This window comes from Corvus hawaiiensis, chromosome 26 (genome assembly GCF_020740725.1).
Source record: "Corvus hawaiiensis isolate bCorHaw1 chromosome 26, bCorHaw1.pri.cur, whole genome shotgun sequence".
Taxonomy (NCBI): Eukaryota; Metazoa; Chordata; class Aves; order Passeriformes; family Corvidae; genus Corvus; species Corvus hawaiiensis.
In genome coordinates, this window is record NC_063238.1 from 36,609,558 (window position 1) to 36,623,878 (window position 14,321).

Genomic DNA, 14,321 nt, shown 5'->3' on the forward strand with positions numbered 1-14,321 from the left:
CTAACACTCCAGTCTAAGTGAGAAAGACTTTTAATTTAAGAAGAGACATTTAATCTGAAAGAACAGGCAATAATAATGAATTGTTAGTCTGCTGTAAATAATGGTGAAAATAAAATTTCTGTTAAAGCCTTGAACCAGCAGGTATTATGTCCATAGTTAATGTGATCCTGTGTATATGCTTAGTGGTGCCAGTACTCAAAGTTATTTTGGGTAATTAATAATAGGCATGGATGTTACATTTCGATTACCTTTTCTCAGCTATACAGTGTGTAGTCTTATTATGGTTGTGTGTATTTTGGGATTGTCTGCTGTTTGCCATCTTTATTTTATGGCATGATATCTATTTCTATGATGTAACAATTCAGTGTAACATTTCTTACTCAAATGGTCTTGTTAAAAAAGAGATTGTTTAAGAAATGAATAATTATTATTATGGGCAGCAAAATAAAATAAATTGGCTGCAGGAAGTGCTCTCTGTGAAAGAAAATTAGCTTGGTGTCTTTCCATTAAGTGTTTTTCACAGCCAGTGGATGGCTAAGTACCCATTTGTCCTTGGAAATAAGTGTGACAAAAGAGGTTAGAACACAGCAGTTCTTTGAGGAAGTTTTTGCCTAATAAGAACGCCTAATGAGAAAAATCAGGAATACATTTGAGATGGTAATGGCACCCTATAAAAATATGTCACTTAAAAATCTCAAGTTCATGAAAGTAGTTACTAATTTTCTAGAAGATCAAGGAAAAGCTTGCTTTCAGAGACCTGCTTCCCCAGCCTTCACCTCATTTTTTCTTTTAAAAGTAAGTCTACCTTACACAAAAGAGATCCTAAAAGAGGACCTTTTATAAAGTTTATAGACAGATGAATTATGGAACTATGAGCCTTGCTTTACATGTGAAAATTTACAGCTTTGTTAAATGAAAATAAGACTGTAAATGACAAAAAAAAAAAAAAAGTCATTGGTGATCTGTCTTTTCCTCTCATTGTATAAATATGGCTGGGTTCTGTGGGATAGGAATGTGTGTATCCACACACAAATAGAAAATGTGTATGTCAGAAAAATGCATCAAATAACTTGTGCTGCACAGAAATGCTGGTGGGGAAATTTATTTTCTTGGTTAGTCACTTAATTATTCCCTGGTTCACAGACATGAGCATTCCTGTCACAGACCTTCAATCAACATCTCCTTATGAATCCATCGTTGTGTCTTCAAATGAACAGAGGAAGAAAGATAAACACATCAGCTGAAGGTAGCAAAAGTACCTGACCAGTTTATGGAAAATGCAAGATGAAAACATGAAGAAAAACAATTTACAGAGAGGTTGCATAATTTGCCAAATTGCTTCCAGCTGCCAGCAGCTACATAGGGACCACTGGGCTGTGTTGCTCCACAGCAGACCTCTTTTACTTTTCCTTTTCAGAAACTGTAGTTAATCTTCTTGTCTCCTTGCTTATTTTCTGTTACCTCATGTTTTAAGTCTATGGCTTCTAATATTTCTTTCACTCCTTTAATAAGATCTTCAATACAGCTAAGATTTATTCTTTAATGTTAAATATGTTTCAGAAAGGAAAATTATTTATATAGGTCACTGTACATTTTTTCAAAAGAAGCTTTTCAAAATACCTCTTAAATGGCCATCTGTCTCACATAGTTGGTCCTGCTTTATTTAAACTCCTTGCCTGTAACTGAACAAGTAGAGATTTGAATACAAAACATACCAGAAGAGAACAAAGTGGTGCATCAAATTTGGTAAACAAAATATAAAAACTTGAAAGCCAAGTGAGTTGTTTAAGTGTTGTAGCAGAGTTATATTTTTATGATCCCGAAAATATGTCTACAAAATTGAGACCTAAATAAATGACAGAGCAATAAATCATAATCTGCCATTCTGCCTAAATTCATTTCAGTGAAATTACTGTGCAGAGTCATGGGATTGGTCAGGCCCATGAAGAAATTCAGTAAGTTACTACTTTTTTGGACATGTTGGATACATTCATTAAGATTAGCAATTGCTTTTAATTATGGAAGTTGAATTCTTCAAGGGAAGTCATTGATTTATATTGTAGAAATTGCTTTAACTTCTACTAAAATGAGGCTATATAGGATATCTATAGAAAAGAAAAACGCAAAACATCTGAATATGTATTTATATCCCAGTTGTATGTAAGATTATCATTTGAGGGGTGAAAAAAGTTATTTTTCATTAGACTTCTTCAGATATTTAATATTCAACAAAGTTGGCTGATGGTTACTTTAAGTATATAAACTAACATAACTTTATTTTTTGTGGATTTGAAAAGAAAAGGAAGCAATGGGCATGAGGTACAGTATGGGAAAATTTGCTTTAATGTAAGGAAAAAATCCCCACAATTATTGTGTTCTCTATACACATAGAAAGCAAGTTTTGAATCAACAACAAATTAGCAGAAAATTTGGTGGGTTTACAAAACCCTTAACTTGTCAGGCTTTGATTTTCACACTAAATATTTGTGTTCTTCCATGAGATTCAATAAGAGAACCAACACTACCATAACAAAAACAATGTCAATGGCCGTGTTGTCTGAGCAGTTCCCCATTCATAATTTGCCTACTGCCATTCAGAGCTCATCTATAAGTATGACCAGTCATTCCCATGTTATAAAACAATTGAGTGTCTGAAATACGAGTGAAACAGAGATGCTTTGATTAAAACTTGCAGCTTGTAGTATACTCCTAAGAATGTGGTCTGGAAAAGATATGGATTCATATATATATGGATATACCCATATACAAGCTGGCAAAATGGTCAGACAGGAACCTCATGAAGTTTAATGAAGGAAAACATAAATCCTACATCTGGAAAGAAACCTCATGCACCAGTATATGCTGGGATGGCCCAGCTATAAAGCAGCTGTGCAGAAAAGGACCTGGGGATCCTGGTGGACACCAAGGTGAACATGAGCCAGCAGTGTGTCCTTGCGGCTCTAATAGAATCCTCAGCTGCCTTAGGCAAAGCACTGCCAGCGGGTCAAGGGAGATGATCCTTCCTCTCTATTCAGCACTGGTGAGAGGACATCTGGAGTAGTGTGCCCTTCTCAGGAGGGACATGAACACAATGAAGGAAGTTCAGTCTCCAGGGAGAAAGATATAGGGACTGGAGTATCTCTCTTATGAGCAAAGCCTGGTAGATTTGGGATCTGGGTTCAGCCCAGAGAACAGAAGGTTCAAAGGAACATAAATACACAATAAATCTATATAAGGTATTTAACATGATGCAAATAATGGAACATTAATATAAATGTAGATAATATGTAATGAATTTATATAAGTATCTGAAGGGAGGATGTAAAGAAGACAGAGGCAGGCTCTTTTCAGTGGTGCTCAGTGGCAGAACCAGAGGCACAAAATGGGAGCAAAATGAAACACAGGAGGTTTCCTCTGACCACACCTTTTTATTTTGAGGCTGACTGGGCACTGGCACAAACTGCCCAGAGGTGTCATGGACTGTTAATCCTTGGAGATATTCCAAAGCCATCTAGACATGGTCCTGGACAATCAGTCTTAGATGGCCATGCTTGAGCAGGGGTATTGGAGCAGATGACCTCTGGAGGGCCCTTTGAGCCTCAGCTGTCCTGTGATTCTGCAGTTCTGTGAAATGAGAGGGATGGCACAGTAGAAACTTGTTCCCTGGCTACAGGTTAGGAAACCACTCTTTTCACAGAAGTCATTAACATGCACCTAATGGGAGACAAGAACAAGGAAATCAGTTTAAATTAGAATGATTTTTTTCCCAGATGCTATCCTCCATTTTCATATTCTCTAAGTCTTTCTGAAAGGGATGGTATTATCTTTCCTCTTTCTAGTAGGTTCTGAGATATGTTGACATTGATACTTTTTCCTTTCTGATTTTCTTCCCCTTAAAACTGGTGATGCAATGGCTATGGGCAAATGTTTAGGCAATAAACTCACATTTTTTCTGTAGATGGATCCACAGTTCTGGGAGAGAACTATAAGAAATTAATGTGTTGCAACGTTCTTTGTTCTTGGTTTTTTTTTTCATTCTATTTTAAATAATAGAATTTTTTTAGATTGGAAAAAACATGCAAGATTATCGAGTCCAACCATTAACCCACCACTGCCAATCCACTACTAAATCATTTCCCCAAGTGCCACATCTACACATCTTTTAAACACCTCCAGAAATGGTGACTCAACCACTTCCCTAGGCATCCTCTTCCAATGCTTGACAACTCTTTCTGTGAAGGAATTGCTCCTAATATCCAATCTAAACCTCCCCTGGCACAAGCTGAGGCTGTTTCCTCCTGTCATGTATTGAGGTTCCCTTCCAACCTGATATTCCATGAGTTCATGATTATTCTATCATAATTTCTTTGGGGCTGACAACAGTGAGAGAAAGTCATGATGGATCAGTACTGCTTCCCCATTTTCTCCCTCCCTGCCATCAGCCATCAGCCATAGATAATCTGATCACTTGAGACTATCTAACAGGTATTTGTGCATCTCAGCAAACGAGGATTGACTCTTTTTGTCCTCTGCCAGCATGGGCAATATGTTTACTGAAGAGGCACCCCGGGTATTCCCGACGATGACTTCATCAAAACACCACGAAGATGTAGAAAGTTTTAGGATGATTCACAAATCTTGGTCTCCACCAATGCATAACCATGATGTCTGTGTGCATCTACCATTTTGTTATCATCATAAATTAACTTCAAAAGGTCAAATAAAAGTGGTTGTTTACCATTTGTTTACCAAAGTGGAAGGTTTGCTATTTTAAGTTTGGAAACAAAATGCACCAAATCCTTTAGCTTGATATTTCACCTCTGGTCACTGTTTAAATAATAATGCAAAGCAGCACATAATAAGATGCAGTTAGCAATATTTTGGAACAGGAAGTCCAAAATTAATTTCCTAATAATTACAATCTATTTTAGAGTATCTGTTATTTACTTTAATGTCAACAGTAAGAGGTTTCTTTGTCAGACTGACAATAATCAATGCATCTGGCTTTCTCAATACATTCACAGTGTGTGCTGTATTGACTGCAGTGAGAGAAAGTGTTTGGAGTATTATAATTCTGTTTGATGTGCTGTTCAATTTTTTTGTTATCAGATAAACATTCTACTTTGTCTTGACATCACTGAAATATCAGTAAAACTGGATGATTTGATGTGGTATTGAAAAAGGCAGGAGGTATGTTTTATGTTAGATTTGTTGTTGTTGTTGTTGTCATTACAAAGAGAATTAGTGAGGGAATATTTATTTGTGAATGTCTCTCTGTATTGCTAAGAAAGAAGATTAAGTGCAGCCATGCTGTCTGCTATTGATTCCTGTTCCATCTTTGATAGCTCATTTTGTTTCCAGAAGGAAGTCCCTGAGGGGAGGGTTAAACTGGCCAATAGCAGACCATGCCAACTGATTCTTGAAGTTTGAATAATTGGCCAGTTAGGAAATACTGTGTTTTGGTGGTTGGTTAATAAAAGTGGACATGTGGAGGAGAGTGAGGGGGCGTTGACTATTACTCAATGGCTTCCATTGCTAGCTGTGCTACACAGCTTGAAATCTCCTATATTTGGGGGGAGATTTATCTCGTAAAATCTGTCAAAAAATACCACATAACCCTCTGAGCAGGTCTTCACTCTAATCACCCTTTACAATCAATGAGCAGCCTGTTTTCAGTAAAAAAAAAGTGTCTAAAAAAACACAGTAATCTAATCTTAAAGTAGATGTTAACAAGAGATCAGATTAATTGATTCCTTAATTCTATTGACAATGTCGACCCCATCTTCATTAGCTACAATAAAAGCCCCAACAGCAAACTCTGATATAGCCAGGTCTGCTAAAGGGAGTCTGATGCTTCAGTTTGCCAGGAGAAGCCGGGGATGTGACAGACGTATGGAGGTCAGGCCAGGCCAAGCCAGAACTTGATTTCATTCCATTATCTTGTTTTTCCTCAGCAACAAGCATATGTCATAAGTCCAAGTCAGTTACCATCAAATTTATTTCATACCATGGCATAAGGGAGATGAAACCTAATTTATGATCACCTTTTCATTGGACCTTGGCTTGCGTTGCACGTGAACTTTTGCTGATTGGACGACCAGAGCCAATGTCCCTTATAAAACCAAAATATCTGCACAGGTGATATCTCTGCTTGGAACAATTGAAATAAAAGGAGCAGTAAAACTGTCACACAGAAACAGCCCACATTCCTCGATAGAAGATATATTTGGAAAGCTTTTGAGTAAGGTTTACAATTTAATTAAGGCAGAGATTAAATGAAAGGAGAAGTATAAGAAAACACCAGCTACAATGTGTATATACTCCTACTTCCTAATCACACTGCCATGTTTGAAACACCACAATGCAACAGGGTTAAGAAGTGAAGCAATGCTAATGGTGGAAGATGGAGGAATTCATGCTGCAATAATTAATATCTAGATAGATCAAAATGATATATCTTCATGGCACTTCTGAACAAGTAGACTGTAATATTCTAGTTTGCTTAGAAACTACTCAGAATCATCTGAGCCTACCTACTCAGCATTAATTAAAGATTAATTAAAGATTTATGGAAGATTTTGTCTGGCTGGTAAAGGTTCATAGCAATGAAAAATGTAGTTACACAAAACCTAGTTTTGAGGGCTGTATTGAACTAGTTAATGCCTTTTTCTTCTCCATCTTCTTTGTAAGTACAACTCTTTTGCAAAGTCCTTCTCAGAGGGTGAGCAGAAGGCAGAGGTTTTCCCCTGAATTGCTCTGATAAACAAGTAATGCTCACCAGTGTTGTCAGAACTCCTGCACACACTCATTTGATACTTTTGATAGCTGCAGTTCATATAATAACAGACTCATGGAGTACCAGGTTGGAAGGATCATCAAGGGTCATCTGGTTGAGCCTTTCCTGGCAAAAGCACAGTCTAAACAAGGTGGTCCAGCACCCTGTCCAGGCAAATTCTAAAGGCGTCCAATGTCAGGGAATCCACCACTTCCCTGGGGAGATTATTCTCATTGCAAAAGTTTTTCATCTTATGTTCAATAGGAATCTCCCAAAGAGTTACTGGTACCCATCACCTCTCATCTTTTCCACGTGACTCCTTGTAAAAAAAGGAGTCTGATCTTCTTTGTTGCCAGCCTTTAAATACTGGAACATGGTGAGGCTGTCTCTCCCAGGCCTTTTTTTCTCTAGGCTGAACGCACCCAATTCTCCCAGCCTTTTCCCATATGTCAGGCTTTCCCCTCCTTTTTCTCATCTTTGTGGCCTCTCTTTGGGCTCTGTCCAGCCAGTCCACACCCTTTTTGTGTAGCAGGGACCAAACCTGAACACAGTATTCCAGGCCTGGCATTCATAGTATTGCATACTAGGGCTGTTCCTTAGTATTCCATTCTACTGGCTGAATAGAGTGGGATGATGAATTCCTGATCTCTGCTGGGGATGCCCTGGTTGATGCAGCCCGGCCTCCTGCTGGCTTTCTCTGTCCCAGCTGCACACTCGTCACTCCTTCTGAGCTTGTTGTTCACCAGGACCTCCAGGTCCTTTTCCACAAAACTGCTCCCATCCATGCAGATTCCAGCTCATACTGCAATCCTGGATTACGTTTTCCCAAGTGCAAGACCTTGCATTTGTCTTTGTTGAACTTCATATGTTCCTGCTAACCCACTCTTTCATCTAACCCAGGTCTTTCTGGAAATTATCAGAAGTTATACACAAGCAGTGTAAACAACATAATTACAGCACATTTAATGTCATCCAACACAGCTAGAACTGGATAAAAGATATATTTAAATTATTACACATTTGTTTTCAGCTTTAATTGAGCCAGCAGTAATTAATAGATTCATGTGTGTGTGTGTATTAAAGAACATGCCATTAAAATATGCTTTGGAAATGTCAAAACATGTTGTTCCAGCATGGTCCAACACTGATCAGCTTCCTTGACAGCTGGAGAGCTTCACAGGAGTTTCAGTTTGAATGCTTCAGGCCCCTCATCTCTCCTGTATATTTGATTTTCCAGATGGACAACTGTTCCAGGATATGCTGTAATCTTACTGCCCCAGGGTTCGAACAAAACAGGTCAGTGTACTTTAGTGTATTCTGAATTTCATTCAGGCCAAGATTCTGACCTACAGTACAAATCCAGGATGAGAGGCAGTGACCTTCAACTTGCATGAAGGTGGATGCCCAGAGGGCTGCAGATTAATACTGAGCTGGCACAGAATATTTCAGCTCAGTGTGATGAGCCAAATGTGTCAATTCAGGTTGACACAACCCAAAATGAAGACAGGACAAACATACCAAAATTCTCATTGTTAGTGAGTAGACAATGTTTTCTATCAAAAACCAACCAAATAATCTCCACAAAACTCCCCAGCATCACTTTTTACAAATCCACTTTCTCAAATGTTGCTTTTTTAGATGTTCATTTCCATGGCATCTGGACAGCTGGCAGAAAAAGGCAGCAATCAGTAGAACTCAGTGAGTCTTTCAGACCTTGAACCAATCTTGCAAGGGTAGCAGCTTTAAAATTTGTAGCTGTGAATGTTTATACATTTTTGTGATCTTTTCCTGCTTTTCTAGTTTCCTCACTCTCTCTCAGTGACACACACATTCACACACACTTATACTCCCACCTTTGCATGTTGGAGAACCTCTTGTGCACTCTCCAGTCTCACCCTCTCTTTCAAGCACAGGTTCACGCACACAGTCCTCTACAGAGTAAAGCTTCTTTACTTTCTTTACTTTTCCTTAATCTCTTTCTTTTAATGACAGCTAAATCCTGTGAGGTAAAAGATGATCTCTCTGGGAACAACTGAAGTGGAGAACAACATGCAGCTCACATCTCTTCATTCTTTACTGGAGATTAGTATTGTGGTAATTGTGCTGTTCCCATTGGAAGCATAAAGGAGTTATAAAGCTGTAACTGCTTGCTCTTTTCCTTCAAACTTGGTTTCACAAGGTTGAACACAATCCAAATGGGATGCCTTATAAAGCATTCTAGTGCTTTTTTTGCACCTCTTCATGCCTCCAATGCAGACTTCTTGGGATGTAAGGATTTTTTTTTTTTTTTTTTGAGGTCTCTTCTCCTGTTTTGTTTATGTTTGCAAGTGTCAACTGAACATGAAGTACACCAATTCATTCAAAACCAAACTCTATTACATCTATAATTCCAAGAGAGCAAACAAGGTCAGTATCCTCCCTGTCTGGTCTCTGGGATGCTCCTGCAAACATACTGGTTGGTATCTTAGGAATACTTGGCTCACAATGTGCTCACCAAAGCTCTCACTGATGGCGTGGCAGGAAATGACACATCCTTCCTGGTCTTGTAAATCCTACTTCAATAAGCAGAGCTCAAATTGCTGTTTTCATATGACACATCTGGGCTCTCCTAAATGTTCATGACAGCAAGGTTCTAATCCATTGTCTCCTTGTATGGCAGTACCAGCCTGCTACTCAGGATGACTGTCATCTCCACCATCCAAAGCACCACATTGCACTCTCACTATGGCAACGCTGGTCATGGGATTTATAGCAGATGCTGACTGATGTAATGAGCAAGCCCACAACACCTGTAGCCTGTGTCATTCACATCTACTGACACTGCTGCGGCATCCAGCTTGGCAGGACAGTGCCATCTCTCCCAGTGGGCTCCAACCCCAGAACTGCAGTCTGGTTAGAAAAGTGTGTGTTGTAAGATATAGGGCAAGGAAGGCAAGAGATCATGGCTGAGTTGAGACCTGCTGGTCAAATTAAAGGGCAGGAAGGAAATTCACAGGCAGTGGAAGAAGGGACATATATCCTGGGAAGAGTATACGGATGTTGTCTGATTGTGTAGGGTTGGGGTCAGGAAGGCCAAGGTGCTGGAGCTGAACTTGGCAAGGGATGCAAAGAATAACAAACATTTCTAGCCAGGAAAGGAAGAGGATGCAGGGGTTGAGAGGAGCCCTGAAGAGAAGGACTTGGGAGTGCTGGTGGGTTAGAGGCTGGACATGACCCAACAATGTGCACTTGCATCCCAGAAAGCCAAACACGTCCTAGGCTGCATCCAAAGCAGTGGGGACAGCAGAGGAGGCAGGGGATTCTGCCCCTCTGCTCTGCTCTGGTGAGACCCCACCTGCAGTGCTGCCTCCAGCTCTGGGGCCTCAGCACAGAAAAGACATAGACCATGTTCAGAGGAAGGCCTCAAAGACAGTCAGAGAGCTGGATCACCTCTCCTATGAAGACAGGCTGAGAGAGCTGGGTTTGTTCAGCCTGGGGAAGAGTAGGCTCCAGGGAGAGCTATGGCATCCTTTCAGTACATGAAGAGGGCCTGTATTAAAGACTGGAAGAAAGTTTTTAGCAGGGCTGTAATGACAACACAAGGGGTAATAGCTTTAAATTAAAAGAGAGTGTATGTATACTAGATATAAGGGAGAAATTTTGTTATGAAGAGGCTGAGGAAACACTGGCACGGGTTGCCCAGACAGGTGGTAGATGCTCCATCCCTGGAAGTGTTCAAGGTCAGGTTGGATGGGGCTCTGAGAAACTTGATCTAGATGAAGTTTCCCTGTCCATGGCAGGGGGGTGGAACCAGATGATCTTCAAAGTCTCTCACAACCCAAGCCATTCTATGATTCTACGTGCAAGTGGGATGACACCAAAAATTCAGTACTTTTTTTCTTCCCAGGGATGCACATTTACTTCTGATAGCCATAGGTCTGTCCTTCCCTTGTTTCAGAGAATGTCCCCTCCCTTCTTCTTCCAGGCAGCCAGTATTTGCCTGGCTCAGCACTATATTAAAACATTATATTAAAAAAAAAAATCACTTCATAAATTCAGTCCCTTGTGAAATTTTAGAAGTGATTTCTAGAGCATCGTGTATCACGAGGCCTTGGGAGTACTTAAGTTTTATCTTTTGTTCAATTGCCTGTGGAGGTCCTGCCCTTGGCACTGTGGTTAATGGTTAAAAGTGTTTTGTACTGCATTATAATTTGGTCATCTGTGGTCAACAGAAATAAAGTTCATTGTACCTGTCAATAAGAATCTTGTCTCCTGTCTCATTATTCTTTAAGTAGATCAAATTCCAACCTCTGTCACTCAATACAAATACACAAAACCCAGTTGATTTCTTTTTCTTTAGACTGGATGCTGAAGAGCCTTGGTGATTTAGGGAATAACCTAAAAGCTCCTTCAGTGGAGAAGCTGAGCCATGTCAAGGAAATCACAAAGTTTACAAAGTATACCCCTGTGCCCTGGTCCCCAACTTGTGCAATGAAGTAGGAGGCATTATAAAAAAGATAAAACAGGTTTTAAAATTAGTAATTTACAGAAAGAGCACATGGGTATTTGGAATATATAAGAGTTCAGAGGGAAAATTAGTTGCTAAGCAAGATTACTGAAATATCCTCCACTGTTTTTTTACAAGAAGGCAAAAGGTGTCTTCTAGCCAGGTTGAGCGGACTGACAGTTTTCTGTTCTTTGGAAATCCACCTTTTTCTCTACCACAAAATATGGATTTTAGCATGGGTTCAGTTTTGCCCATTTCTAGTGGGGCAATGGGGGAAAGGCAGGGGTTGGGGTTTCGGATTGAGTTTTTTGTTTATTTCTGCATTTTGCATACTTCATTTTCTGCTTGAGGCTCTTTGTTGGAACAGTGCCATGAAATACTGACACACTGCAGAGGCACCAGCTCTGATGAGACACAGACTTGGAGCCATTCTGTTGCCCACTGGTGGGTGTTCCTTGGTGCCAAGCTCAGAACAGAGCCATCCTTGAAGCTATTTTTTCCCTGAATAAAAGCTGCCAAGTTTCTAGCCCATGGAAAACCTCAGCATATCAGCATCATACAGTCTGTATGCTCACTGCTGGAAAAGACAGCTCTTCTCACAGTGTGAAGGAAATTTCTTTCTCTTCTTCCTACTCTGTTCCATCCTTGAATAATGCACCAAATGTACAATTTCTCCTGTTTCGTAGTAGGAATCACTGCCCCAGTAGGATGTAAATTGCAAATCCCAACTCACTTCAGATAGTTTCCCAGTATTGATTGATAGATGATCACAGAGCTAAAGATAAAAACTCGAGAGCACTTTATACCACTCCAAAGACCTCCCTTTTCTCCTTTTACTGTTGTAAACATCTGTAGAATTGTTTATTAATTTTTTTTGCATAACTTACTCATTGTTTAGCTTAACTTTTGTTCTCCAAATATGCTAAACTTGTCTTACTTCTTCCATTTATGTATCTTTTTTGTAGCCTTGCAGGCTGCTTTACACAGAAGAAATAACCATAAAGCAATGATATTCAGAGGTTTACCAGCAACACATAAATATTTATATGCACTCCATACTGAAGACTTTCCATTGAGTCAAATACATGTATAATGCAGACATTTATATATAATTTTCATATGAAAGGCACAAAACAGAGGAGACAGTTTTGTGCTTGCTTTCATTTAATACACTGATCTTGAGGCCAATGCTCTTTTATTTTTCCTTTGAAGATTTGCAGTTGTGTAGGCTTTTTGTCATTGCTTACAGGACTCAGTAATGAAGATGCTTCAGAGCACCAGCCTTCCACCTCAGGAGACCTGGTTCCAGCTATGATCTAGATCACACCCAGGGAGGTTAGTTGGTCTTGTCATGCTCTCTAGTGGCTGCTTCTCTGCTGAGCAGCTGCCATGCTCCAGGGAGGACCAGCTCTGGAGCTGCAGGGATGCTGCAAGACTTTACAGACGGAGCACAAAAGGAAAAACTTTTGGAGGGTCATTTTGGCTTGGTTCTAGTCACTCCTAAACCATGTCTTAATCTCTCACCTCAAAGAACCAGAGAATAAATGTCTTGATGACATTCATGCAAATTTTAAAAATAATTTCAGCTCTCCTCTTCCTGACTATAATGCCTCCATTTGAAATCTGGAGTCAATAATGATGAAACTGACAAAAACATGGTTAACAAATCCATTTTATTATTTGCCTCAGCCTTATCTAAAAATTGCAATGGAAAGAGCTATTGAGGTTAGTTGGAAAGGCCTGACTGACTTCAGTAGCTTTTGAACCATGGGGCCAGATATACTTTTAGTTCTCTCTGGTGCTGAATTTCATGAGTTTGCAAATTTGTATGGGGTCTTCCCAGGGAAAGAGCATTTAATGCATTTTAGAATTATTGATTTCCTGCTGAGTATGTCCTTGAAATACAGAAATAATCCACAGAACTTTATAATGAAATTGGATTTTCAACCTTTAAATATCCTAGAGAAATTTTGGTTCAAATTCTGAGTGACAATGCAGATCAGAATTATTTTCTGAATAAAAAAAAATGCAGTAGAACAAAACTGAGATTCAGCAAAAACAAATGAATCACTCTTGATCATACGTTGAGCAGAGAGAAAGTAAACTACCATCTGAAGGAGCTTTACTTTCTGATGATAGCTTTTACTCTTTGAAGGGTTACTTCAGTTTAATGCTAAAATACAAAGAGCAACATGGAATGGCATCCTGAGGGATTTGGTTGTGGCTCTGGCCCTGGAGAGTGTCATGAGCCCCCTTCTCCTGCCTGCTGTAGCAGCCTGTTCATACACTTCTTTTAATGCAAGGCCACCGATGACTTTGAGCCACGCACCCTCCCCCATTTCCATGCACAGGGGTGCTGGAAGGGTACCCGTGCTCTGCAGGCTATGACCAAATGGGCTTGTTGACTTTCTTCCCACACAGTGGGGGTGACACTGTGGGGATTTAAGAGAGAAAAATAAAAATTATGCTTTCCATTTGTGGAATGTAGGTGGTCAAGAGAAACAAAAGCCCTTGCAGAAGTTTTACATGAGATACACAGATGGCTTTGGGGGTGTGGCAGACTCTGTTGATGCTAAAAAGATGAAGGAAGCCAAAAAAGACTTGTGACAGATGCTTTCAAGCTATGAAGTATTTAAAGAAGATTGCATTAACTTTAGAAATGTTAGAAATGTTTCCTAACGAAACTCAAGTTTTTGTCAGTAGCTGTGTTCCCAGATAAATAAGACATGAGATGTTTCCTTCAAGATGAAAAGGATGTAGGGAGGTAATTAATACTGTTTTCAACTTTGCAACAGCTTCAAGTGCAAGATATTTGAAGTTCCAAGCGCGCTACCACACAAACTTCTGTGGTCCAAAGGCAAACAAAAAGTAGCTTCAACCATTAATAAAAATAACAGTCCAACAGTCCTGACTGGGGAAAAAGCTGTCTTCTAAAAACTCACTGTGATTAACAAGGGCAAATGCTTCAGAGCCCTAAGAGTGTTGCAAGATATGTGACCACCAAGTAGGTGCATTGGGTGGCTGTTGTTTTGAGGCACATTTCTATTAAAAAATTTTCTC

The 14,321-nt window shown here is 39.6% G+C and overlaps 1 long non-coding RNA gene across 1 annotated transcript; it reads left to right on the forward strand.

The window, feature by feature from the left end:
* The first annotated feature begins 1,147 nt into the window (after positions 1-1,147).
* On the forward strand, positions 1,148-9,983 carry LOC125317174. Its single transcript, XR_007199958.1, has 4 exons — positions 1,148-1,246; positions 8,013-8,071; positions 8,414-8,473; positions 8,768-9,983. It is a non-coding gene; the product is annotated as an uncharacterized LOC125317174 (long non-coding RNA).
* The last annotated feature ends 4,338 nt before the right edge of the window (positions 9,984-14,321 follow it).